This window comes from Ceratotherium simum, chromosome 13 (genome assembly GCF_057802395.1).
Source record: "Ceratotherium simum simum isolate JZ-2026a chromosome 13, ASM5780239v1, whole genome shotgun sequence".
In the NCBI taxonomy this organism is placed as follows: Eukaryota; Metazoa; Chordata; class Mammalia; order Perissodactyla; family Rhinocerotidae; genus Ceratotherium; species Ceratotherium simum.
The window spans coordinates 47976689-48004155 of NC_141912.1; the positions used below are offsets into that span (position 1 = coordinate 47976689).

The following is a 27467-nucleotide window of genomic DNA, read 5'->3' on the forward strand; positions in this document are numbered from 1 at the left end:
TCTTTATTTTTGTGATTTTTCTGGAGTTTTCCTAAGCATACTCTCATTCATTCATTCGTTCATTCAACCAACATTTGATGAATGCCTACTGTGTCTTGGGGATTTGTAATTCCTAATCTGGATGAAATCACAATCTAGAGATGAAAAGGGGTGGGGCAGTTAAATATATTAATTATCAAGTAATCGTCAATTATAACGCTTAAGTTTAAATGTCTCAAACTCATACACCTGGAAAATGACAGTGTATCGGGGGCAGGCTTATCTGTTTATCAGTTTATCAGGCCTCAGGCCAAATCCAGTCTACTGCCAGTTTTTGTAAATAAAATTGAATTAGAACACAGCCAAGGTCATTCATTTATGGATTGTCTACGGTTACTGTCAGCTACAAAGACAGAACTAAGTACTTGCTTAACAGAGGAGTTGCAAAACCTAAAACATTTACAATCTGACCCTTTTAGAGAAGTTTGCCTTTCTCTGGTTTAGATTATCATAGCTGCGGATCAGGTGTCAGAACACAGTGCCATCTGGCTACAAAGCCCCATCCATCTCATCCTGTCAAACTTAAAACCATAAGTATCTTAAAGAGTTTTCTAGTAAGTTTCTTTTTCACTAGTAGTAAATATTTTCTATAAATTTCTTTTAAAAAAAGGTTCTGATGTTGGACTAAAACTTCCACCCCCAGAAATGATCAATCTTCAGAAACAGTTTCTACTTTTGCACATATCACTTCAGAAAGTGAATGGCAGAGCCTGGTAGCAATAAATAAAATGAGAGTAGAACTAAATTATCTCAAAAGAACCTTCCATTTCCAACATCCCATAGCTCTGTGTTTCTATAATAATAACTGCAGGGGCTAAAATTCAAACAGCCCTGCAGCTGGAGCAAACAGCGCAATGGTTTATGGAAATCAATTAAGGGTTGAGACAAACCTGACTATCATTGCACCATTGAAAATCCAAGTCTCCCAAATTTTATTTTGCAAAAATAAGAATAATCCCTAATCAATAACACATTATTCAAAGAACTTTCAAAAAACATCAATGAAAATAACTTGGCAGCATTTCTAATCCATCTCTGACATACACTAGATTCTAGCAGGTGAATATGATGTGAAAAAATGCCCTTGAAGAATAAAAAAGAAAAAAAAAATCAACAGCAGACCTGATGGCGATAATTATTTCTTTAAATTGCCTTATCTTAATGACCCATTAAGACATATGGTTAAAGCTTTAATGTGGGCTTTTGACTTGAGAATGGGCTGGACATATCTATACTAGGAACTCTTCTGGAAGACTTTCATTCAACTAACAAGTATGGTGCTAAGAGTTGAGGTGAGAAAGGAGGGGAAGCAAAGACTAGCCCTCTAGTTCTTCTTTAGGCTGCTATAATTACATTTACACTTGCTAATGAAACATGGGAACATCTCTCTTCTCCATTCATCCACTCAACAAACATTTATTGAAGACCTACTCTTTGCCAAACACAGAGCTAGGTGCCAGAAATACAATGGAGAATAAGCAAACTTGCTCCTCACTTTATGGCGCCTGTGGTTTAGTGAGCGAAGAGAGGCATTGAGCAATTATAATAAAATATGATGTGCTAGTGGGGGTAGAGGAATGTAGAGCCCTACAAGAATGTTCCAGGAAGATCTGACTTGGTCTAAGCTAGAGTATCAGAGTCCTCTCTGAGAGGTCACCTCAGATCTGAAGAGAAGTGGGAATCTGCTGGCTCTTCTCTGCTCCTTCTTTTCCCTTCTCTTTATAGTCCCTCTTTCCATCCTTTCTTGTTTATATGGGCTCAAAGTCCGAAAAAGGAAATTGACCCAGGAGCCATTTGAGAATGTGGATGAATGTAAGGTCATGCATCCAGCAGGAATGACCAGTACAGGTAGATGCTAAGCAGGTAATAAAAAAAAAAAAAGACAAATCTAAAGGTGAAGAATCCATTTACTTTGGCAAGGCAATGATATAAACTGAGCAACAGGCAAAACAGAATGTGTCTTCCTTGGAAACCGAGCAGCTATGTTTTACTATAATCCTTAGCTACAAGACTGATTAGCTGGATTATGGCAAACTGTTTTAAACATCAAGTACAACGAATGTCCTAAGAATTCACCTTTTAGGGTTCAGCCACCCAATTAAAGAAGTGCAGCTTTCTTTAAAAATGTTATGGCATATATAACACACTTGTTCATTTTAAATAAAAATAAAAATAAAACTAACACCTGTATACATCCCACCCAGCCTAAGAAATACAACATTACAAATACTGTCTCTCCCCTTCCCTTTCCTCCCAGAGGTAACCTCTCTCTTAACTTTTATATTAATCATTTTGTTCTTTAAAATCTCATTTCGTATGTAAGCATGCCTAAACAATATTTTGTTTAGTTTGGCCCAATTTTTTTTTTTTTTTACAAATATAATCATTCTGTATAATCATTCTAATAAGATTAGCTTTCTTTTTTTTTTTGCATAACATACTTTTGAGTTTAATCCAGGTTGAATCATGGAGCTGAAATTCATTTACTTTCATTTGTTTTACTACCTGTATATGGACCAATTTGGAAAAATGGACATCTATATGACACTGTGTTTTCCTATTCATGAAAATTACAAGTTTCTTCATTTAATTAGATATCCTTTACTATCATTATATATAAATCTTTATAGTTTTTTTCATAAAGGTCTTGTACATCTTTTGTTAGAATATTCCTAACAAAGTTATATTTTAGTTGCTATTATAAATATTAATGCTTTAGCTTCATTGTACACATTTTCTTAAGTAGTATTCCGCGATTCAATCATATGTACTGTTAAAATTTAGTTATGAATTTTCTTTAATACATGGTTATTTCGGAGTGTGCCTTTAATTTACAAACAAATCAGATTTTGGATATTTTTTCTTATTGATTTCTAACTTAATAGCATTGGTGGTAAATATGATACTGATTCTTTGTGATTTGTTGAATCTTGCTATACGGTCCAGATCATGGTCAATTTCTATCAGTGTTTTGTTTGCACTTAAAAATATGTGCATGCTCCCATTCTTGGTGCATTATGACTGTTAGAATAAATTTGTTCATTGTGTTGCTAATATTTTTTTTCTTTTTTTTTTTTGTGAGGAAGATCCGCCCTGAGCTAACATCTGCCGATCCTCCTCTTTTTGCTGAGGAAGACTGGCCCTGGGCTAACATCCATGCCCATCTTCCTCCACTTTATATGGGATGCCACCACAGCATGGCCTGACAAGCAGTGCATCGGTGCGCACCTGGGATCCGAACCGGTGAACCCTGGGCCGCCGCAGCGGAGCGTGCGCACTTAACTGCTTGTGCCACCGGGCCGGCCCCGAAATATTTCTATTCTATTCTATTCTATTCTATTCTATTCTATTCTATTCTTACTAATATTTTCTGCTAGATTTATTAATTGTTGAGAAATGTATGTTTAAATCTTTCACCGTAATAGTAAAATATCATTTTTTTTGTATTTTTCTCAACTTTTGCTCTATGTATTTTGAAGCTATGTTATTAGGAATATACAGGTTTAGAATTCTCATCTTTCTGGTAGCTAGAGCCATTTTGTCAATATATAGTGACCCTCTTCATCTCTAGTAAAGACGTTTTTACCTTGATGTCTTTTTTTTCTAGATATTAATACAGTTTTACCTGCTTTTGTTTGGTTGTCATTGGCCGACGTATATTTTCCTATTATTTTACATTAATCTTTTCTCTTTCATTGTCTTATGATGTGTCTCTTATAAACAGCATATAGCTGTATTTTTAAAAAATGCAATCTGAAAGTTTTTAACTGGATAGTTTAATTTACATTGATTGTGATTACTAATATACTATGTGGATTATTTCTATCTTCTTATTTTGCACTTTTAATTTATCCTGCTCTTTATTTTTCTTTTTTATTACTCTTTCTTGCTTATATTGTTTTGAGTTTTCTCCAAATAATTTATTTTTCCCTCTTAGTTTTCAAATTATGTGCACAATTTCTATTCTATTTAATTAATTAATTAATTAATTTATTTATTTATTTACTTATTTTGAGGAAGATCATCCCTGTGCTAACATCTGCCAATCCTCCTCTTGTTTTTGCTGAGGAAGACTGGCCCTGGGCTAACATCCCTACTCATCTTCCTCCACTTTATATGGGACTGGGACGCTGCCACAGCATGTATTGCCAAGCGGTGCGTCGGTGGGCGCCAGGGATCCTAACCGGGGAACCCCGGCCGCCCAGCAGAGCACGCGCACTTAACAACTTGTGCCACTGGGCCAGCCACTATTCTATTTATTTTTAATGGGTACTCTAGAAGTGTTCATGTGTGTATCTAACACAAAAAAGTTGGAAGTTTAATTATTAATATCTTTACCTTTCCACCAAGCAATTCAAGAACATTTTATATAGATAACACTACTTCTCATATATATATGCTAATTTTACCCAGTCATTTAGCTCTGTCTTGATATCTTTATCCATCCTCCCCTGCCCTCATCCTTCCCCAAAAGAAGAAAACAATAATTTTCTTTAAAAATATTACTGGCATGTATAACATATTTGTTATTAGATATTGTTATTGGTGTATATAATATTTACCAAAAAGTTTATATTTTCTTTTTTCACATTTCTTTTTGTATCTCACATCTTTTTGTTTTTTTTTGGTGAGGAAGATTGGCCCTAAGCTAACATCTGTTGCCAATCCTCCTCTTTTGCTTGAGGAAGATTGTCGCTGAGCTAACAGCTGTGCCAGTCTTCCTCTACTTTATATGTGGGACACCACCACAGCATGGCATGAGGAGTGGGGCTTAGGTCCGTGCCCGGGATCTGGACCTGAAAGAACCCTGAGGCGCCAAAGCAGAGTGCGCGAACTTAACCACTATGCCACTGGGCCGGCCCCTCTCACATCTTTTTTGAGATAACTTTTCTTCTTCTTGAATCACATTTATTAACTGTTCCTTTGGAGTTAATTCATTTTTAACTAAACTCAGTTTCTTTTTTTAATCTGAAAACGTCATTATTTTACCTTTATTCACAAGAGATATTTTTTGCTAGACATAGAATTCCATGTTGATAGTTATTTTTTCTCAGTGCATTAAAGATAATTATATTCTACTTTTCATAGTTGTTGAAATGTCAGTTTTAATTTTGTCCCATTGTGTGTTCTTTTTCTCTGGTTGACTTTTGCTTTTAAAATCTTCTCTTTGTCTTTAGTGTTTTGTAATTTTAATATAATGTGTTTGGGTATGGATATCTTTTTATTTATATTGCTTGAGTTCTTTTGGACTTTTTGACTCTGAGAAATGGAGTCTTTCATAAATTCTGGAATATTCTTACTTATTTCTTTGGATATGACTTTTCTGCTATTCTTTTTCTCTGGAAATATGATTAAATGTTTGTTAAATGTTCTCATTCTATCTGTATGTTTCTTAACCTTTCCTTCATAATTTTTGTCTCTTTGTCTCTTAGTACAGTATTCTATAATTTCTTCAGCTCTATTTTCCAGCTTACCTTCTCTCTAGACCTCACCCACTGAGTATTTAATTTAATTATTATACTTACTTTTTATTTCTAGAAGCTTTATTTGGTTCTTTTCCAAATCTGCCTTATCAATTTTGAAAATCTTGAAAGACTTTATCATTCTTTTAATTCCCTCTTTTATTTTTTTAAACATATGCAACATGCTTAGTTTATTCATTATATTGGATAATTCAAAGATCTACAACCTCCAAGGTCTGATTCTGCAGTTTGTTCTTTCTGTTGACTGTTGCCCATTGTTGTTGGTGAGCATGTGCGCTATTGGAAACTTGGTTTTCTGGAATTATTTGAAGATGGCTCTTAAAGTATATTTTTTGAAAGAGCATCTATGTTTGCTTCTGAGTGTAGAATTATACATAGGAATTATCAATTTTTTTTTCATTTCACCCAGCATCAAGAGAAGAAGAGACATGCAGTCCCACTGTTTCCCTCTGCAAAATCAGTTTATCCCAGTTCAGCTGAAAAAGGTGTCAGCCTTTGAGGGTCCTGCATCATGTGTAAGATCCCAATTTGGCCTCCTACTCTACTCAGGTGACAGGCTTTTCCTCCTGTCTTACTCAGGCATGACCCACTGAAACCCAATGTTAGGCCATGGGGTCAGCAGTTCCCTCAGGGCAAATGCTGACTTCAAGGCACAGTGACATCTCTGGATTTGTGTTTCCTTGTCATTTGTAACCCCTGATGCTTTTCCTTACTTTATTGCCAGATCAGCTTTGTTATAAAAAAGACATTTACAAAGTGTTTTATCTAGCATTTTTAGGTGTTGGTGCTGGGTGAAGTTTTCCTAAACATCTAAACTACCATATTTCTGAAAAAAAGAAATGGATAAGTACAATTTTCTTTCCTACTCACCATAGGGCAATATATGAAGGAAGTTATGATGATGTTAACAGTGGTTATTCTTTGATGGTTGGACTTTTTCTTTTTCTTATCAGTGTTATTTATCTACATATTTAGACTACACATTACTTTGGTAAAAAGAAAAAAAAATGTTATTTTGAATGAACACTAAATTCACTCTAAATTTCCTGATAGCATTTATATAAAATAAACTCTTAACTAGCTGCTGTAGATGGCATCACTGGCAATTAAAAAAAGAAAAAGTAAATGTTCTTAGACAGGTAAGTAGATAGATAGATAGATAGACAGACAGACAGACAGACAGATAAACTGGAATAGAAGAAAAAGATCAAAGTGGTAGAAAGAGACAGATAACATAATATTAAAGAGATAAAATTGGAGGGCAGAACAGTGAGAATTAATAGAAAATGTTTTGGGAGAGAAAATGATGTAAAAGTTAGCATTTGGGGATTTGGAAACGAGCAAAAGGCTGGCTCTGCAGATCTGAGGCCAATTTTGCTAGAGCCTTGATGGAGAAATCTTGGGGATCTAAAGAGAGACTGGACATACTCAGACGGCAGATCACACATCTGCCACCAGAGCAAGGAGTGGGAGGAATGATCAATGGATCACTGTTCTATAGTTTAATTTTTTTGATTTTCAACATCATGAAGACGGAAGATAATACTCATTGGAGAAAATGCATCTTGGGTGGGAAGACAGCTGGGACAGGGTGAACAAACGGTTCCCAAATCAGAAAGGGGCTAATCCTTAAAAAGGGCAAAGAAGAAGGTTAGAGAAAAATCATAGGAGTGTTGTCTTTCAATTGCAACTGACTGGAGTTCAGCAGGATCTGCCTGGGCTTGATAAGAACACGCCTCTCTAGGAATTAATTGTGCAAGTGTCTACAGCGAGGCAGATTCTCAGGGCTCTCTGCCAGGTGTCTCTAATACACAACTTTGGACCAGAGACCTTAGGTCCTGAGAACTTGCTGCAGTTCCTCCTTTTATTCATCCATCAAATATTTTAAATAGATGTATTTTTGAGTGACTACTTTCTACCAGGCTGTGCTAGGCCTGGGGACACAGTATAGAAAAAATAACATGTTCTCACTATCCCTGGTATTAGGAAGCTTCAAGTCTTTTTGGGAGAGACAGGAATCAAGCAAATACTTGAACACTTGTTTTGTTATAATTATGATAAGTACTATAAAAGAAAACAAACACCAAACCTGAGGGCACAGCTACCAGACCCTTGCTAGCCATTTGCAATTATGTTAATTCACTCACAGCGTATTGCCACTTCTGAGGCAGTTCTCATGTTGAGTCTCTATGCTCTTTTCCTTCTTATCTTTTTTCTTTCAATATGTTATATTAGTTATCTATTGTTCTGTAGCTATGTAGAACCAATGTAGTGGCTTAAAACAACACACGTTAATTATATCACAGTTTCCATGCAGCATGAGTCTGGGCAGGGCAGGGCATATCTGGAGCCTAAGCTTCAGAGTCTTCTGAGGATGCAGTCAAGGTGTTGGCTGGGCCTGAGGTCTCGTCTCAAGGCTGAACTGGGAAAGGATCCACTTCCAAGCTCACCTCGTTGTTAGCTGGATTCAGTCCCTTGTGGTTGTAGGATTGGGCCTCAGTCAGCAAGGTAGAGAGTCTCTTTGCCAGACAGAGGTCACAGTCCTATGTAATGTAATTGCGGAAGTGGCATCCCATTACCTTGTTGAATTCTATTGGTTCCAAGCAAGCCACAGGTCCAGTACCCACCTTGAAGGAGGGGGGATCATACAAGGGGATGGATATCAAGAGTTGGGAATCACAGGGGCTACTGTAGAGTTTGTCCATTGTGTATGTTCTTCTAGCTTACTTCATTTTTTTACTGCTGTATCTGATTTTGTAAATTTTAACTTTAAAATGGGAAACAGAAAGCATCAACCTAAGAGAAGGAGCTGGAACCTTTCTTGCTCTCTCCATTCCTTTGTCTTTTGCCTAGATTTCTGTAATATTCTCCTAACTGGTCTCTTGCTTTCATCTGGCTTCCCTCTAATCCATTCTCTACACTGCAACCCCTATGATCTCTCAACACGGCATATCTAAATATGGGACAGCTCTGCTTCTGTCTCTTCAGTGGCTCCAGACAGCCCTGGGGATCCAGTCCAAACCCCAGGTCTTATCTTGCTTATTCCTAGAACTTTATACTTCTCCAGCTGCATTTCTCACCACTCTCCTTTCTTTACCCTCACTCCATACTTACTGAATTCCTTGCAGTTCATGTATTCAACAAAAAATTATTGAGCCTACACTTCAAAGCTCTAGGAACCAGTAGTAAATGAACAGGTCGAGTACCTTCATTCTTAGAAATTAAATTCTGGTCAGGGAGACAGAGAATAAACAAGTAAGTTAGGAAAACAAACAAATAAATAAGAAACTGTATGATTCTTAGATCATGAAAAGAGTATGAAGACAACGCAGAGACCATGGGTTTTGGAGTGACTGGGGGTGATTTGGCCTGTGCCTGGTTTAAGTAAGGTTGTTAGGGCAGGCCTCTCTGGGGAAGAGACACCAAGAAGAGATTGGAATGATGGGATGGGAGCATCCCATCATCTGCTAGAGGCCTAGTGGGCCTCTGTGGCTGGAGCAGAGTAAGGGGAGAGCATTATGAGATGTGATCAGATGGGGAGAAAAGGGTCTCTTTGGCCTTGCTTAGTGTCCTCAATATTCTCTCTGTGCTCCTTTCACCTTCTCACCTGCTCTCTGCCCCAAAGGCTGATATGACAGGCTTCCTGGCAGGAAATGCAAAGCCACAAGAAGGAAATTTACAGGACGGAGAATGTAGTTGGGAATTTACTGCACTGACTCTCTGCTTGAGGCGTTGCTGTGGCTGTCTATGTCCTTGACTTAAGGTCACAGCTCCTACCAGGCAACTCTCTCCTTGTAACTCTTCTTTTCAGATTTCCAGCTCCTACTTCCCTTGAACCTTTAGGCCCAGCAGTGATACAATCTCTCCTACTTAACTAGCCTGGAGTAATAATCTATTAGCTGTGATTTCCCCACATTCTGCTCATACTTTTGTAAATAGTCCCTTTATCAAAATCCCCTCAAAAACTCTGGTTTGAATACATGGTCTCTTTCCTCTTTCCTGTCTCTTCCCTTTTATGTAGCATGGAACTTGGATTATTTTTCTTGGCAAACTGCTGGAGGGTTTGAAGCAGGGAAGTTGCATCATCTGAATTACATCTTTTTTTTTTTAAGATTTTATTTATTTATTTTTCCCTCAAAGCCCCAGTAGATAGTTGTATGTCATAGCTGCACATCCTTCTAGTTGCTGTATGTGGGACGCAGCCTCAGCATGGCCGGAGAAGCGTTGCATCAGTGCGCGCCCGGGATCCGAACCCCGGCCGCCAGCAGTGGAGCACGCGCACTTAACCTCTAAGCCACGGGGCCGGCCCTGAATTACATCTTAAAGATCACCCTGCCTCATGTGGATAATAGAAGCTGGGAGACAGCAAGATTCAGAACAGTAGTTGGAGGACATTGCAGGGATTCTGGTGAGCAATGATTACAGTCTCACTAGTGTGGAGCAGTGGAGATTGGGAGAAGTGTCAGATTCAGATACAAGTGTCCGCCCAGTGGAGTTGATCGGGCTTTTATAGAGATTGGATGAGAAGGGTGAAGATAGTAGACTCAAGAAGGAGTCTTACATTGTTGGCCAAGGCAAACAGGTGAATGGTGGAGCCCATGACATAAGAAGGGAAGCAAGTTTGCCAGGAGGAAAAAAAGACTTTGATTTTGGGGAAGTTAATTTTGTGATGCTTACTAGACATCTAAATGAAATGTCCATTGAGAAATGATATCTAGATGGCTTGATGAAGGGTAAGGTGGATAAGGAACAGAGCTGTAAATATGGGGAATGTCAGAGTATAAGTGGTTTTTAAAGCTTTGTGACCAGACAGGTCACCTAGGGAGTGATTAGACAGCAAAAGGATTGGCTTTTAAAGGTTGGAAAGATGATGAAAAACCATAAAAAAAGAATGATAAGTAGCAGCTTTGTTGGAAAAAAACCCCAACAGACTCTGGATCCTGGAGGCCAAATGAAGAAGGGAATGGTCAATGTGTCAATTGATTGGATTTGGCAAGATGGAGTTCACTGGTGACCTTGTCAATAATGTTAGCGGAGTGATGGGAACAGAAGCCTGACTGGAATGAGTTCAAAAGAGAAACTTTCAAGGATTTTTGCTATAAATGAGAGCAAAAGAATATAATGTGGTCACTGCAGCAGGATAGGGGTCAAGGGGAATTTCTTTTTAAGTGGGAGATATTGTAGCATGATCCCCTTTGCCCACATTTTTATCTAACTCCCTTGTCCTTCAAAACTTAAGCACTTTTCCCAGGAACTAAGTATGAGCAGGATGGAGGGAAACCACAAGGTCTAGTGATAATAGCTCTTTACTCCAGGGCTCGTATGTGAGAAACTTTATCACTGCAGACCCAAAAAGACACGAGGAGGGGCAGCTCCTGGAATTTAGATAGGGTTTAATATCATCCCAGATGTCTTTATGGCATTGTGTGTTAATCATTCCTAGAGCCATATCACACAAGAGTGGAGGCTGTATGACTAGTGCTGGATACTACTACCTAGGCTACTTAGTCAATATTAGTTAATACACCATCACAGGGCAAAAATATATCAGTGTAGCCGTGTGTGTACCAGCCGTCTCTCCATACTCCTTCTTCTATCTTCTAATGAGGTTTCATGTTATCCTGACCATCTCCCAGGCATATTTTATGTGAGCTGCTTGGATAGAGGGGAGAGTTAACTGGGAAAGCCAGTCAAAGCTAGATTGATTTTCATTAGTAGGGCCAAGAAATAGCCCCTTTTTGGGAAAATAGACAAGACCCAAAAAAGTGTGAAGAGAGAAGAGAGCAATAAAGAGGAGAGAAAATGGTCAACGTGGATGAGTTTTGAGATATTGTTTCGAAGAGTTCTGAGATTTTGGGGGGACTAAAATGGAAGGTTTAGGGCAGTGTCTTAGCCATTCAGGCTGCCATAACAAAATACCATAAACTGGGTGGCTTATAAACAACAGAAATTTATTTCTCACAGTTCTGGAGGCTGGAAGTTGGAGATCAGGTGCCAGCATGGTTGAGTTCTGGTGAGCACACTCTTCCTGGTTGCAGATGGCTGACTGCTCCTTGTATCCTCACATGGCAGAGAGCAGAGAGCAGCAAGCTCTCTTGCGACTCTTATAAGGACACTAATAAGGCTCTGCCCTGATGACCTCATCTAATCCTAATTACCTCCATAGGCCCCACCTCCTAATACTGTCATATTGGGTGGTAGGGTATCAACACATGAATTTTGGTGGTAAACAAACATTCAGTCCATAACAGGCAGATATCATCCAGTTTGGAACGCTGAAAGGAAAACAAAACAAATAAAACTCTTAACTTTTTCTATATAATTTCTTTTTGGCACTTTAGTGAGAGACTTTAGTAGATATTTAAATTGCTTTTCAGTGCTTTTTAGATGCCAGAAGGGTGATTCTATTGACTGTGAAGCTGTGCTGTCCAGATTTATTTGTCCTAAATTATTATTAATGCAAGTGTCCATTTATTTGTCTGTTTAAACCTCTGTAAGGCAGTGATCTCCTCCTAATTTTCTTGGTAGTCTGGACACTTACTGTGGCTGACACACGGTGTATGTTAACACAGGGCTGTCTTCATGGGCGTGTGACCTGTGCAATCACACTGGGCCCCATGCTAAGAGGAGCCCCACGCTTGTTTAATGTCCTGTGATTGCCATCTTGAAATTCTTAGTTTTTGATTAAGGGGCCCCAAATTTTTGTTTGACACCAAGCTATGCAAATTATGTAGCCAGTCCTGCACTCAGTAATTATTTGTTGAATAACAAAGATAGCCCATGCCCTGAACAAGGAAACCTGGATATTTTTTCATCTCTTTTGGTTCTATAGTGACCCTTCCACCTTTTTAAGATCCTTCTTTACATCCTAGAAGACTAGTTGACCAGATAGATATCAGTCTACCAGAAAACAGGAGAATAGAAGAATATTAAGGAGAGAAACATCAACAATGCTTGTATAAAATAAAAACTGATTAATTTGTATATGAATATATTACAATGACCTTTAAAAAGCCACCCAAGTTAGAAAAGAAAAAAACGAGATAGAAGTGTTATATAACATATCAAGATAATATACCAATGATTAAAGTTACCACAAAGTCCTAGAGAAGAAGATATACTGCATGTCCAAGAAAACTGTTTAGAATACGGATAAAGCAACATTTAGTCCCTGATTATGCTATAGCCAAAGATTTTTTATCTTGTTTGTCCAGTATGGGAGGGGGTGGGTCAGTGAGGCTGGGTGTGTGCATGTGTTAGGAAAAAATTGGAAAGAAACAGACAGAAATCTCCTAGAATAGGGGACAACGAAATGAGTAGTGAGAGTGGTAGGGGTAATTTGAGTTTATTTTATTGACAACATGTTAAAATTTCATGTTTGTTGGAATGTAAGCTTTGGTGATGGAGTTCCTCCAAGAAGGAATTCATTGTCTCCTGGGCTGTGTTGCCGCAGCATTTATCTAGCTCTGCTACAGCTCTCTTGGCTTTGTACCACAATTATTCCGTAATTACTCGTTGTCAGTCTATCAACACCATGAGACATGAGCTCCTCCAGGGTAGATTTTATTTTTTATTCTTAGCTTCTAAAAGAGTGCCTGGCACAAAGTACATACTCAGTGAATGTTTGCTAAATTAACTGAAGAATAAGTACATATGTATATACATACACAACGTGCAAAGTAAGTTCTGAAAATCAAATGACATAGAATCACATACATTGAAAATTCTAAACTGCTATAGAAACAACATATAATGATTGTGGTGATGAGGATGACAATGATGGTGGTCGTGATGATGATGATGACCATGTCAAGGATAAAATGTACCCTCTAGAACAAAGGAGTCTACCCCTTAACTTCTGGATAATGGATGTTCTCCTGGGGATTTGTGACAGCTTTGGCAATTGTATGCAAAAGAAAATGTATGACAGTGTGAATATGTGCATGTATTTGTTTTTACTGACGCAAGGTCCTTATCTTTCCTCAGAATTTCCAATGGTCTGGATTAAAACAAAAGAGTTAAGAATTCTGCTTTGTGGGGAAAATCATTTTGAGAAATCTACGTGCATGCTAGTGCAAGATTTATCTCTGAGTTTGGATGAGATTTTAATCAAGAAATAATCTTTGTACCCTTCAGTATCCCACTTGGAATATAAGTAAAATCATTCCTGCACTATACATCTTGAAAAGAATTCCATTAGGTTAAATGCTCTGAGATAGCCCTACAGGAAAGATCCTAGTATGAACACAAAATGGTATTATATTGATTTAGATTAAAATCAGAGTAGTCATTGAAAGATTGGAATCAGAGTGTAAAGCATAAAGCACATAAAATACATTAACAGAGAAGTAGAACAAGGCCAAGTATATCTGTCCAAAGTGCTTTGCATGTAAAAATATTCCATTAAGAAAAAGAGTATTTGGGTGATGTATTGATGTGACTAAGGACTATGAAATAATTTCCCAGGAAAACACTGAGTGCTTAAATGATAACATTACATAAAGCACTATCTGGTCTAAATTGGAACCGTCCTCCAATTTTGAACGCTGTCTGCCAAAATGAATTGCAGGAGCAGAAGCTAAATATCATAGTATCTTCTAAATGTATAATTTTTCCCCTAACATTTCCTAGGGGAAAGGCTTTACATCCTAATTCAATATTAAAGAATAGTTCTAACTTTTTTAACCTCTTAAATGTTTCCTATTTTGACATAATTTTTTGTACTTTGTTATTGAAGGATAGCCAGTCATTGGAAATTTCCTAATGAATTAGAATCATTTTAGAAAGACATAAAGATATTATCTTGGTTTTTCTGGTTGTGATGATTCAAACATTTCACTCATACAACAAACATGTGCTAAGTGTCTATTCTGCACTAAACCTTGTACTAGCTTTTGAAATAAAATATGACTAAGATGCAAATCCTGTTCTGAAAGAACCTGTATCCAGTGAAAAAGATGGCCATGAAAACCAGGAAGTACGCTACCCCCAGAGGTATGTGTTAAGTTCAGTAGTCTGCCCTTATCCACTAGAGATATGTTCCAAGACCCCCAGTGGATGCCTAGAACTGCGGATAGTACCGAACCCTACATAGACTATGATTTTCCCTATGCATACGTACCTATGATAAAGTTTAATTTATAAATTAGGGACAGTAAGAGATTAACAATATCTAATAATAAACTAGAACAATTATAACAATATATTGTAATTAAAGTTACTGTAGGTCTTAGCAATCTCAGCATACAATTTTTTTTCTTATTAAGTTGAGAACTTTCACATTGTCACTTAAAAGAAGCACTTTGTGACTTCTCTTCAGCAGATCCAAATTGCCAGCATCACTACTCATGTGCTTTGGGGCTATTATGAAGTAAGATAAAGGTTACTCGAACACAAGCACTGTGATACCCGACAGTTGATCTGATAACTAAGATGTTACTAAGTGACAAATGGGCAGGTATTATACACAGTGTGGATACGCTAGACAAACGGATGATTCACCTTCAGAGCAGGATGGAGCAGAATTGTGGGAAATTTCATCTTGCTACTCAGAATGGTGCACAATTTAAAACTTACAAATTGTTTATTTCTGGAATTTTCCATTTAATATTTTCAGACCGCAGTTGACTGTGGGTAACTGAAACCATGGAAAGCAAAACTGCAGATAAGGGGGACTGCTGTATTACAGTATGAGTATTAATAGTGTGGTTTTAATATATGGCATTATTAGCATTTTGTGGCATTATTAGTATTGCTGAAGTATTAGTGTGGTAGATATCCAAAAATGGCCACAGAACTATTACTGGTCCTACATGTTCTTCCAGAACCTTGCCATTCCTACAGTTTTAGAACCACCTCCCACTCTCTCACACCTTTTACTAAATTAAACTTCTGTTTAAATAATTTATGAAGCATATTTCTTTTTGAGGGGGGGCTTTTATTTTAATTATAATATAATGAAGTTTTTGTTATATACTAGTTTCATTATATATTAGCTGTTGACATCTGAGAATGTATATGTAGCTCTTCTTTTTATGTTGCTTCTACTCCCATTCATGTTGTTTCTGGATGAATAAGTACAGCATTGGGATATATTCTTTTCATCATGAGAGATATTATTATACATGAGTGGAGAGAAAGCTTATCAACCTATGATGAAAGTATTCAAGAACCTAAGACTTTGAAGTGATTTTCAATTTACCATCTGCTTTAAGTTGATCACTAAAGAAAATACCAATTCTTTCTTTAAAATCCAAGAAACCAATTGTGTATCAGTGCAGCCTTTTTGGAAAAGAACATCACCATACAAACCCTTTTACACAATGACCCCACTATGATACATAATTCAACAGAATCAGATACACATATGAAGATTTCTTTGTAGCATTATTTATAATGACATTTAGAAACAACTCGAAAAAAAATTAGGAATTAATTCAGTAAATTACAGACCTTGAAGATGATAGAATGTGGTCATAAAATAAATAATTATGAACAATGTATAGAAACATAGAAATACCTAAAACAATAGCAAAATTAAGTATTTATTATGTGCCAGCCTCTGTTTTAAGTAGTTTATAAATACTATTCCATTAGATCTTCAACACATTCTCATCAGGTACGTAATGTTATCCTCCACATCATACGGATGAGGCACAGAGATATAAATAACTTGCCTAAGATCAAAGAGCTAGGCGGTGACAGGGCAAGGATTTGAAGCCAGAAACTATGGGGCAGAACCCAAGTTCTTAAACACTACACTATGAACCTTTTGGTTTAAACTGTTCACACACACACACACACACAAACACACAAACACACGGATAAGGATTGGAAGATAAAAATATTTGAAAATGATTGTCTTAGGGAATGAGAATATGAATGATTTTTACCATTTTTCTAAATTGCCTATAATACATTAAATGTGTTTTAAAAGGAAAAAAGAAAATAAAATTCAAAGAATTTGATAGTTAAGAGTAAAAAAACCAAGCACAGTTTCATTCAAGAAAGACTGAAATTGATTGCATAGAATATGAATTCTCATATCCTACTTTGAGGCTTATTACTTAAACTACATCTGTTACTACAAGTCATATTCACATTATCTGTAAGACAACGCAGAAATACTATTGCTAAAGTTGTGCATTCTATTTCTATTATGAATTTTCAGACCAAAAAACATAAAACATCTCTTATGAAGTTTAATCTGAATGAGTTATTCTATGTTCTCACCTCACCCTCTCCAACCCAAGCAATACTGTAAATGTATTCCTACCATTCAAATTTAAGACTAGATCCATATACTTCAATGCTCAGCAAGTCTATCCATGGGGAGCTGGAAAGAACCAAATCCACTTTGTTTTTCCAAAGCGTATTATTTAGAATTCTCAGTATTTAAAACAGTCCTCTCTCTAACTACTAATAGAAAACCTGATTTATTTCTATAACAAGTCCAGAAGTTGAAGATGTCTTAAATCACTGTGGACTTTGGTTTTAATTCAAATCAATAGACATTTTGCTAATAGTCTTTCTAATTTGGGTATAATGTATAAGTATTTTTCAGGACGGACTAGATTATGTTGTGCTAACAAATTAATCTCAAGATCCCAGTGGCTTGGACTTCCACTTCTGGCCAAGACAGTCACAGGGACCAGATTTACTATTTCCCACCTCACCTGAAATAATAAAAAAAATCTGGACAAAGGATGTGAAACAACAGTTTTCAAGGCGCTGGACATCAGACAATTAAAGACAGTAATCTCTGGGAAATGGGAAACAAATGAGATGAGCCCTGCTGTTACCCCCAGTTTACCGCCTTGAGAGAGTTTCCAGGCCATGGGGCGGGGAGGTGGAACTCAGGCAGAGGCCGGTGGACTCCCCAAGTTAAGATGGAGCTGAGAGTCTGAAGATACCAAGGTGGCTAGAGTTTGCAGAATAGAATACTGCCTGACAGAGAATGCTGCAGATCTGCAAAAGGTCCTCCCCAAGAATTCAGCAGAGTACTGATCAGCACACATGTGTGAAGAATGTACCCTAGGTTGGGGAAAGAATCATTCAAAAGTAACAAAGCGAACCAGACCTGGTACTCCCAGAGAGACTGGAACAGTGCCTGTTATCACCAGCCAGACTGGAAAACTTTGCAATAACTTTGCAATAATTAGCAGAATATACTCTACTCCAACCTAAAGTTTAGTTTGAAATAACATTTTTTTTCCCTATGCAGTACCTCGTTGCTGTGCTGAAGAGTATTGTGAAGATTTGAAAATAGCACACAAAAGTGGATCTTTTTTGCAATGAACTACCTTCTGGGGTATGACAGTACAATACTGATAACTGTCACTACACATTTCTATTTCTAACAGAGACCCTGCCAGTCATTAGTTGGAAAAACACCTGGCCTTCATTACTGTTCAGGTTTCTCATGAGCTGCACCTATTCATCACTATTCCTCTTATACTATTTTGTGCCCCTTTGATGGGATACTAATGAGAAAATGTTTTAAATAAAAAATGTCCCTTAGTGCAATTTCCTCTCAGTCTGAGTACTTTAATAAGTAAATTTGAATGCCATGAACATGTGTTAAATTAGGTTGATTTTTAATTGAAACCCATTAGAATATATTAGAAGATAGATAATTTTTCATGAAAACCAGTTACAAAGGTAAGATATCATTTGTAGGTGTGCAGCCTTGAAATTACACTTTATAGCTCTGTTGTTCTGGAAGTCTTAAGAGCAATTTTGTATCTTTTAAAAGATGTGGAGAAAGAAGTATTTCCATATTACTCTCCTTAAAAAGATCTCAGAATAACCCAGAATATTACAGGCGGAGTGAGTCCCTTGTTTTAATAGGAGCTTAATGATTTTAAGTAATGATGAAAGAAATCCTAAGGAAATAGAACTAACACTTACTAGGGCCAGCTATCTGTAAATCACGCTGTGGGTGCTAGTATAATACTTGTTTAAAAAGTGAAATCTATTGTTTCATAGGAAAATCAAGAAATTCTGTGTGGAAATGAACATCAAAGCCACAGTGAGATATCACCTCACACCTGTTAGATTGGCTATTATCAAAAAGACAAGAAATAACAAGTGTTGGCGAGGACATGGAAGAAAGGGAACCCTTGTGCACTGTTGGTGGGCATGTGAATTAGTGCACTCACTAGGGAAAACAGCATGGAGGTTCCTCAAAAAATTAAAAATAGAACTACCATATGACCCAGCAATTCCACTTCTGGGTATTTATCAGAAGGAAACAAAAACACTAATGTGAAAAGATATCTGCATCCCCATGTTCATTGCAGCATTACTTACAACAGCCAAGACATGGTAACAAAGTGTCCATCGATGGGTGAATGGATAAAGAAGATGTGACATTATATATGTATACACACACATACACACACACACACACACAATCACACACACAATGGAATACTGTATAGCCATAAAAAAGAATGAAATCTTGCCATTTGTGACAACATGGATGGACCTTGAGGGCATTATGCTAAGTGAAATAAGTCAGACAGAGAAAGACAAATACCATATGATCTCACTTATATGTGGAATCTAAAAAACAAAACAAAGGAACAAACAAAACAAAGCAAACCTCCAGATACAGAGATAGATCGGTGGTTTCCAGAAGGGATGGGGGTTGGAGGGTGGGCAAAACGGATGAAGGAGGTCAAGAGGTACAAACTTCCAGTTATAAAATAAGTCATGGGGATATAATGTACAGCATGGTGATAGTTAATAATACTGTATTGCATATTTTTTTTTGTGTGTGTGTTTGAGGAAGATTAGTCCTGAGCTAACATCTGATTCCAATCCTCCTCTTTTACTGAGGAAGATTGGCCCTGGGCTAACAACCATGCCCACCGTCCTCTACTTTATATGGGACGCCACCACAGCATGGCTTCACAAGCGATGTGTCGGGCCGTGCCCGGGGATCCGAACCTGAGAGCCCTGGCCCACCGAGGCAGAGTGTGTGGACTTAACCGATACGCTACCGGCCAATACCCTGTATTGCATATTTGAGAGTTACTAGGCGAGTAAATCTTAAAAGTTCTCATCAGAAGAGAAAAAAATTTTGTAACTTCGTGTTTTGACAGATGGTTATTAGACTTATTGTGGTGATCATTTTGCAGTGTATATAAATATAAAATCATTAAGGTGTACACCTGAAACCAATATAATGTTATATGTCAATTATACATCAATAAAAAAAAAGAAAACTTTTGGTGTGAAGGAACTCAATAGTATGCTAAGAAGTTCCCATCCTGAAGTCAGTACATTTTGTGGAATAAAAAGTGGAGGAAATATGAATATGTATGACATAATTCAGAAGGAATGATAATATTGCATCTTGGTTTAAAGTCTTTCCAGCATCTAGAATTTAGTAATGAAAAATATTTGGCTCTGTGAACACAAAGAAATGTAAAACATTCAGTGGGTCCTATTTGTAAATATGCTGTCGGCCACCCTGTTGCCATATAAACTAGGCGCTTCCCTGAATCTTTTCTTTTTCATACAGCAGCTTTAGTACCACATGGAAATGGTTTCAAACAGTCTCTTTTTGATATGTTTGAGATGGCAGGAAGGTGGACAGGAAAAAGATGTTTTGGAAACCTGAAGGAAGAAAAAACTCTTCTTTAAATACAAACTAGACTCTAAGACCTAATCAGGAGAACATTATACAGAAAACCCAGAAAGAGAGAAAAGAAAATGACATATGATAATATATGTTATATTAAATTACCCAAACTATTCATTCCCAATAATGGGCTTTTATACTTCTCTGATGTCTCTAGTTCTTGTTCTAGATCTCTAGTGATTCAATTTATATCTTTGTTAGAGTCCCTTTACTGATTAACTTGCAAAGTTCCTATTAGTAAAAAGACAAATACAGTTTCTGATATATTGCATAAACTTTATAATAATCCTGAGCTGTTTATCTCTCATGGTTTGAATTCCACTTGATATTGGTAACACTTCCTGTTTCATAAAACTTCATTGGATTTTGAGGAAAACAAAACAAAGACAGGACTACACATTAAATTTAGACAGAACAAAAGTAACTAGGGTTACTGACCATCTCTTCAGTCCCTAAACTTCAGGATTTCAGGAGTACAGAGGGAGTCTGTTTTGTTTCCACATATTTGTATTTTCCTCTTACATATTCCTCCTAGTGACCTGCTTATGGTGACAGAACCAAAAACAGGGCATGAAAGTGGACAAGTATGCATGGCCTTGATGGGATCCATTTTTGCACTCACTGGTTCAGATGATATCTTTGAGCATCTAATACTATCAGGAATCACACCAGAAAATCTGGAAAATATATTTGTTATATATCATTACTGGCTTATCCTTAAAAAAATATTTTTTAAAATTTACACTCACTACCAATCATAGATATTTCTATGTAAAGTCAGAAAATTCTATTTAAACTCAAGAATTAGTAAACTTAAATATTGAAGTTATACATTAATAACAGGCCAGATTAAATTTTGCTGGAATGAAATTTTTTTAAATGAAGAAAAGAAATAAAATAAAATTGCATAGCTATTACAAGGAGATTTTATTCAGGGAGCTTGAAGAATTTCCTAGCGGGTAATTTTCATTTTACCTCAAGCTTGGACACATAAAAATTCAAGGTATTTAAAGTTCTCAGAAATGGGAATTTCAATTGAATATGGAAGAATGTGATTTTCTAATCCAATCTCCTTCCTTAAAATTTACCAGTAGTAACAGAAAATGAAAATTATAGAAAAAATATTTATCCTTAATGAAACAATAACATACAAGTCAAACAATAAACTGTACTTCAAATACTAAGTATAGGCCAAAATAAATGAAAGAGCTGAGAAAGGTGACACATAACTCCTTTCAAAACCTTGGGTGGGTCACACTGGTCACTTCCCGTGAACGAGAAACCTTATGCCTGTGGCTATGTCCATTGTCTATGACTAAGTTTCATTCTAGCCTTAGGAAATCACCTGGTGAAGTGGGGAAAGTTAAGAAGGAAAGGAAGAGTTCTAATAAAATATAGTAGATTGAACACGTGCATTTATATTTGCTCCCTCCTGGAGCACATTAAATGACATAGTTTTTAAAAAAGGTATAGACTCTATAAAAAAGAGAAACTGGGAATAGAGACAAGAATGGATGAAATGTTAACAAACGGAGGGAAATGGAAAGCAGGTGGAAGACTAGTAATTAACTAACTGTAGGGAAAGATAAAACCTGTGTGCCTGAATAAAAAAATGCCAATGAAGATTCAAGCTGTAGAAACCTTAGATTCAGGAAGTGGAAGGCAAGGGGTACCTCAGGAGGTAGGAGGGGGAGGTTGGGCTGAAAAGATGAGGTCTGGTTGAAATCTTTATAAGGAACAGTTAGAGCCCTATGTAGGGTGAGGGTAATTGTGTGATGAAATTCTTAGACTGTAACTTGTAAGACACTATGTACAATGGAGATCTGAAAGAGAACATTCCTAAAACTGAGAAACTCAGTACTGTAGAGTGAGATCCCTAGTCTGACTCCTTTGCTCTGCTTCTGGTAACAGATGTATCCCCACTAGCAGGAAATTGGATTGAGTTTTCTCTAGACCAGTGGTTCTTAAATTGTGGCTCCAGGACCACAACTTTACAAATGCAAATTCTCAGGCTCTACCTACTGAATCAAAAAATCTGGGCCTAGCAATTTGTATTTTAACAAATCTTCCAGGTGATTCTGAGGCACTCAGGTTTGCGTCGCGAACTCAGATTTGAGAACCACTGCTCTAGGGAAACTGATCGGCCCAAGAGAGCTGGTGCCAACCAGATCACTCTGCCACGAAGCATGTCAGTTGGCTGTACTCAAGCATGCACATAGAGTTTCCAACATGCTTTTTAAAATACCTGACATGCAAGAGATCACAGGATATTTGAGGAGAGCCTTGAAGATGGAATAAAGAAATTCCAACAGGGAAAAGAACCTGGAGAGAAGTGTGATATTGAAGAGAGCAGAAGAAACTTCAAAAATATAAATGGTATCTTCAAAAAGTTAAGAAAAGAAATTGAATTCATGAAACCAGATAGGATGATAAGAAAAAAAAGGAATAATAGGAAAACAAGAAAAAGCTTTTTGGAAATTGAAAGCACGATTGCTGAAATTAAAAAAGAAAAAACCCTGTGGAAGAGTTATGTGTATATGAGGGTCATCCAAATTGAAATGACCCACTGCGCATCCAGCACAAGAATGAAAAAATATCTGCACCAATTCGGAAACTGAAATTTCTTCAGCTTAAGAGAGGTGCAAAAAAGTTACATATAAAGCCTGGGGTATCAAAATCGCATCTGGTAACTGCAGCAGCCACATTGTGGAACCTAGGAGACAATGGGAAAATGCCTTCAAATTTCAGAAAGAAGTTTTTAACTAATGCCCAACCAAACAATTTTTAAAGTGTAAGGATGGAATAAAAATATTTTCAGATATACAAGATCTTATAACTTCACTCCACAAGCTCCTTTACTCAGAACGTACTCCATGTAAACAAAAAGACACGAGATTTGGGAAGTATGGCCACCATCACAGGATACAGAGGAAAAAGATCCTCAGGATCACATCCACAGGAAACTCCACAGGTGACAGTGCAGCAGACTTAGAGCAACAATCAGTTGATTGGCTCAGAAGAACAGAAGGCTTCAAAAGTAACATCTCTAAGAGGGAAAAACGGACCTAACCAATTACTTAAAGAATTTTGACATGTGGGAAGTAATACTGAATTTGGGACAAATAAGCAATATTAGCATAGAAAAGCAAGGCAATGACTAACTTGAGGAAAAAACTCAACAGGAGAGAAAGGTAGTCGTGGCTCAGTTCTGAAAAATGTTTACAGTCATATTAACGTAAGCACTGACCATTGATTTAATAAAAATGATGATATAACCATGATGAGAGAATATGGGGAGGGAAGTATGTGTGGCAGTGGTGGTGTAAGTGGGCCAAATCTTCACATTTCATAATAGAAAGTCAATAGATAATGTACAGTTGTTAAATCGATCATGAAACAGCAGAATAATTGTGTATGGATTCAGTGAAAAGGCTGATGATGAGCCTGTACTCCAAATGTAGAACTGAAACTAAACAGCTGGGAGGATAACGGCTATGTTAGAAAAAGTTATATGATAACCAACAAAAGTCATGAGCCGGCAAAGACAGAGCTATAAAGAAATAAAGTGTGCTAATTTCAAAATGTTTCATAATAGAGAAGAAATAAGCATGGCCAAAAAAAGGGAAACAAATATTTTTAAAACTTCAATTCCTAATGTTTTGCATAGTCTTTTTCTCTTATCCATAGAAATTCTAAAAATGAATGTCTCTTAAGTTTTTTGAGCTTTGTATAAAGTTCAACAAAATTTCAGCTCCAAAAATTCTTTTGCTTTTTTAAAATTTAAAGTAAATAAAATGTAGTGTATTTTATTTTTCAATTTGTCTACCTATCTTATCTATCTAAACCTCCCTCCCTCCCTCCATCCATCCTTATGTCTGCATCAATACTTTAGGTAATATCTAGAACAAGGTTCACCAATTGTTAATGATGATTGTTCTGAGTTGTGAGATTTGGAATTAGCTTTTACTCTTATATTTGTACTTTTTGCATTGATTGAACTTTCAAAAATAATATCAGTAGTAAAATATCTTTAGTTTTGAAGTTGAAGGGGTCTCTTTTAATGAGTTTTATTGCTTGGAAGTTGAATGATGTCATTCCCTTTTCATCATGTTTCTATATTATAATCTCTCATCCTATGCTTTTAGCACTCATAAATAAATCACCCGTTTCATATTGCTCATTTCCTCATTTACTATTTTTTCTCCAGGTAAACGTCATAATATTATACTTGTTTATCCCTATGAGTCAGAAAATGTGCTTAACTTATACTATTATTTATAATTCTCTGTGTATTTCACATTTGAAATGGACACAAACAGAATGGTCACATTTTTGCTATGGATTTTTTTACCATAATTAATTTTCTTGCACAAAGATATAGATATATTTCTTGGAACTTTAAGAAAAATACTGTGGAACATCAAATTTTGGTTCATAACTGAGCTTTTCTGTTTACCTTGAAAACATTCAAACAAGTACCCAAATATCAAGGAAAGGAAGCTTTCACCTACTTTTACTTAGCGAAATCTAAGATAAGCCCTACCTCCATCAACAAAAATGACAGTAAGAACAACTCGACAACAGTTGTAGCTGGGGACATAACTAAGACACTATTCAAACTATTTAACAACCTGGGCAGGGTGACAGTGGGAATCAGCCAATCAGAACAGAATTGCTGGAGTTGGAAGGTACCCACCTGAGAGGGTATTAACCCTGTAGTTGCTGAACTGTAGGAAGATGGAGAAGGGTCCACAGTGGGACTGGGTCACCTGGGATGATGGTGGGCATTCAAGAGGCTTAGGGAAGCAGCTATATATCCATTGTGTGAAAATATTTTAGTAGTTTAACCACCACCAGTACAGCCAGTACTATAGCCAAGGATGAAGACCAACCTTGGTTATAGATTCTACAGAGTTAGAGTTTACATACAAATTCAACCCTAAAGCACAAAGGCAAAGTTAAAGCCATGCTTTGAAGAGTTCTAGTAAGTCACTGTTTGAAATCTCACCATCATTGATCAATTAACTTTGGGTTAAGCATTACCATCTTTCTTTTAAAAATGAAAATACAGTTATCAAGTAGTAGTATTAAAACTATTGTCAGCTACTAACACTGATGTGGGGCCCTCTCAAGTGGTTAAGAACAAGATGCCAAGAGAAGGGCAGTTTTGGAAGGTGGGGTACAAGGGGGACAATGTAAGTAATGGGATCCTTTATGGGTGAGCAGACAACACACAAAGAGAAGACATAAAGAAGTGGAGGGGAGTGAGTACCAATGATGATAAGAGATAAGTTAGGAGAAATGCCAGAGACAACAATTTTCTACTTGTTAATTTTTCCCAGGCTCCATTCTGGAAAGAAGACAAGAAAAAAGTTGGCTCCAGTATTTCATCTCATTTCAGCAGCAGGCAAATGGCTAACCCTTCAATGTATGCTCCATTCCAGAGCCAAAATTCATTTTCTTCTCCATGCTTCCTACTGCATTTTGTTTTATTAAGGAGCCAAATATATTCATTGTAATACAAACATAGACTTTGAGAGCTAGAAGAGTTCTTACGGTTCAGAGATAAAACCATCTTTTGATGATCTATGCCAAATAAGCAGAGATCCTGATTCCCAAAATCCAGGATTTCTCGACCTTCTCACCTGACATTTTGGGCTAGATATTTCTTTGTCATGGGGGCCTCCTGTGCATCGTAGGACGTTTATCAGCATCCCTGTCTCCACTCACCACATGCCAGTAGCATTCCTCCTGTCCTGACATTCAAAAATGTCTCTAGACATTGCTGAATATACCCTGGGGGCAAAATTGCCCCTGGTTGAGAACAGGGGCAATAATCTAAGAAAAATATTTGATTTTGGAAGGCATAGTGCTTTTATTTCTCTCAGATTTTCCTTTCTAATTGTGTTTACTATAGGCTAATATTAACATTGATTTTTATTTGCTGACCACAAATTATTGGAGAGCAGGGAAGTTGGCCAATAAATGTAAAAATAGCCAGAAACCAATCTGGAATTGAAAACATTTCATACTAAACTACGTTTTTATAATCAAGCTGTGGTGGCATCATTCGTTCATTCACTTTCTTTCAACAAATGTTTATTTACTAGGCACCATTCCAGAGACTGGGGATTCAGTGGTGAAAAAGACGGTTGAGTCTGGTCCCTCATGGAACTTACATTTCTGTGCCTGCCTACAAATATTCTGGTAAAATGTGAAAATTCTCAACATGGTCTAGCTGATCTTTGACTCTTATGTCTCACTGTACTCACAAAAATTCTAAAATAATATTTAAAAAATGTAGTTTTAGGTCATGCCACTACGGATATGATTGGTGGTTAAAATTTTTAAAAATCCAATCAATTATATGCCTACTTCCAATGTAGTTTCCAGGTTGTATTCACACTGCTCCAAGCTCTTTCTCAACTCCATATTTTAGTGCATTCTGCTGCCCCTTTCAGAAATTTACTCTCCAACTCTCCAACTCTCCTCTCTCAGCTCGACTAGTGAATTCTGAATTGTCATTCGTCACAATTGTCCCTATTTGCCTCATCTCTTGTGTGAAGCCTTCGTTACCTCCAAGGCTGGGTTAGGCTTCCCCATTGAAACTCCTTTAAAACTCACTCCTTATTCCATCATGGACTTTATGCTCTGCTGCAATTGTTTGCTTCTTGAAGTTATAGGATGTACCTTGTTCATCATCATATACCCAGTAAGTAGCATATTCTGTCACATATTGGGTGCTCAATGTACAGTTATTGAATAAGTAAATGAAGAACTAATCCACTTGGGAAATGCTTCCTGTTATAGATTCTAACAGCTATGACCCATCCTGGCTGAGGCAGGTGTTTATCCCAATAACAAGATAGCTCTTCATTATTTCCTAATATCTGGATTCTCAACCTTCTTGGTTTTCATTGATTTCTCAATTCCTGACAGTTTGCCTAGTTACTAGACTTGTCTTGCCTTTGGTATACCCTTTTTACTTTGTGAGGTTGACCTTGATAACCACACTTTACCCCTAAACATTACTCCCCATGTCTCCCTTCCTCCAAGCATCCATGTGTCACTGTTGTACCCACTCAAGCCTTTTCCTAACTGTTACTACATTCATTCTTTAGTTAAAGTAGTAATATTTCTTAGGTACCTATTATGAATTTGGCATTGTGCTTAGTGTTTCGCATACAAAGATACACAGAGAAACTCTTGCTCTTGGGCATAGTGGGCCACATGTTTCTTCAACTTTACACACACATCCTGGGCCATTTGTATATACAGACGGGTGCCAGAAGGAA

General features: G+C 37.0%; 1 protein-coding gene across 3 annotated transcripts in view; it reads right to left on the minus strand.

The window, feature by feature from the left end:
* PTCHD4 (patched domain containing 4) overlaps positions 1-27467 on the minus strand; it is a 199051-nt gene that overhangs the window by 90049 nt on the left and 81535 nt on the right. The gene's annotated exons all lie outside the window — the stretch shown is intronic.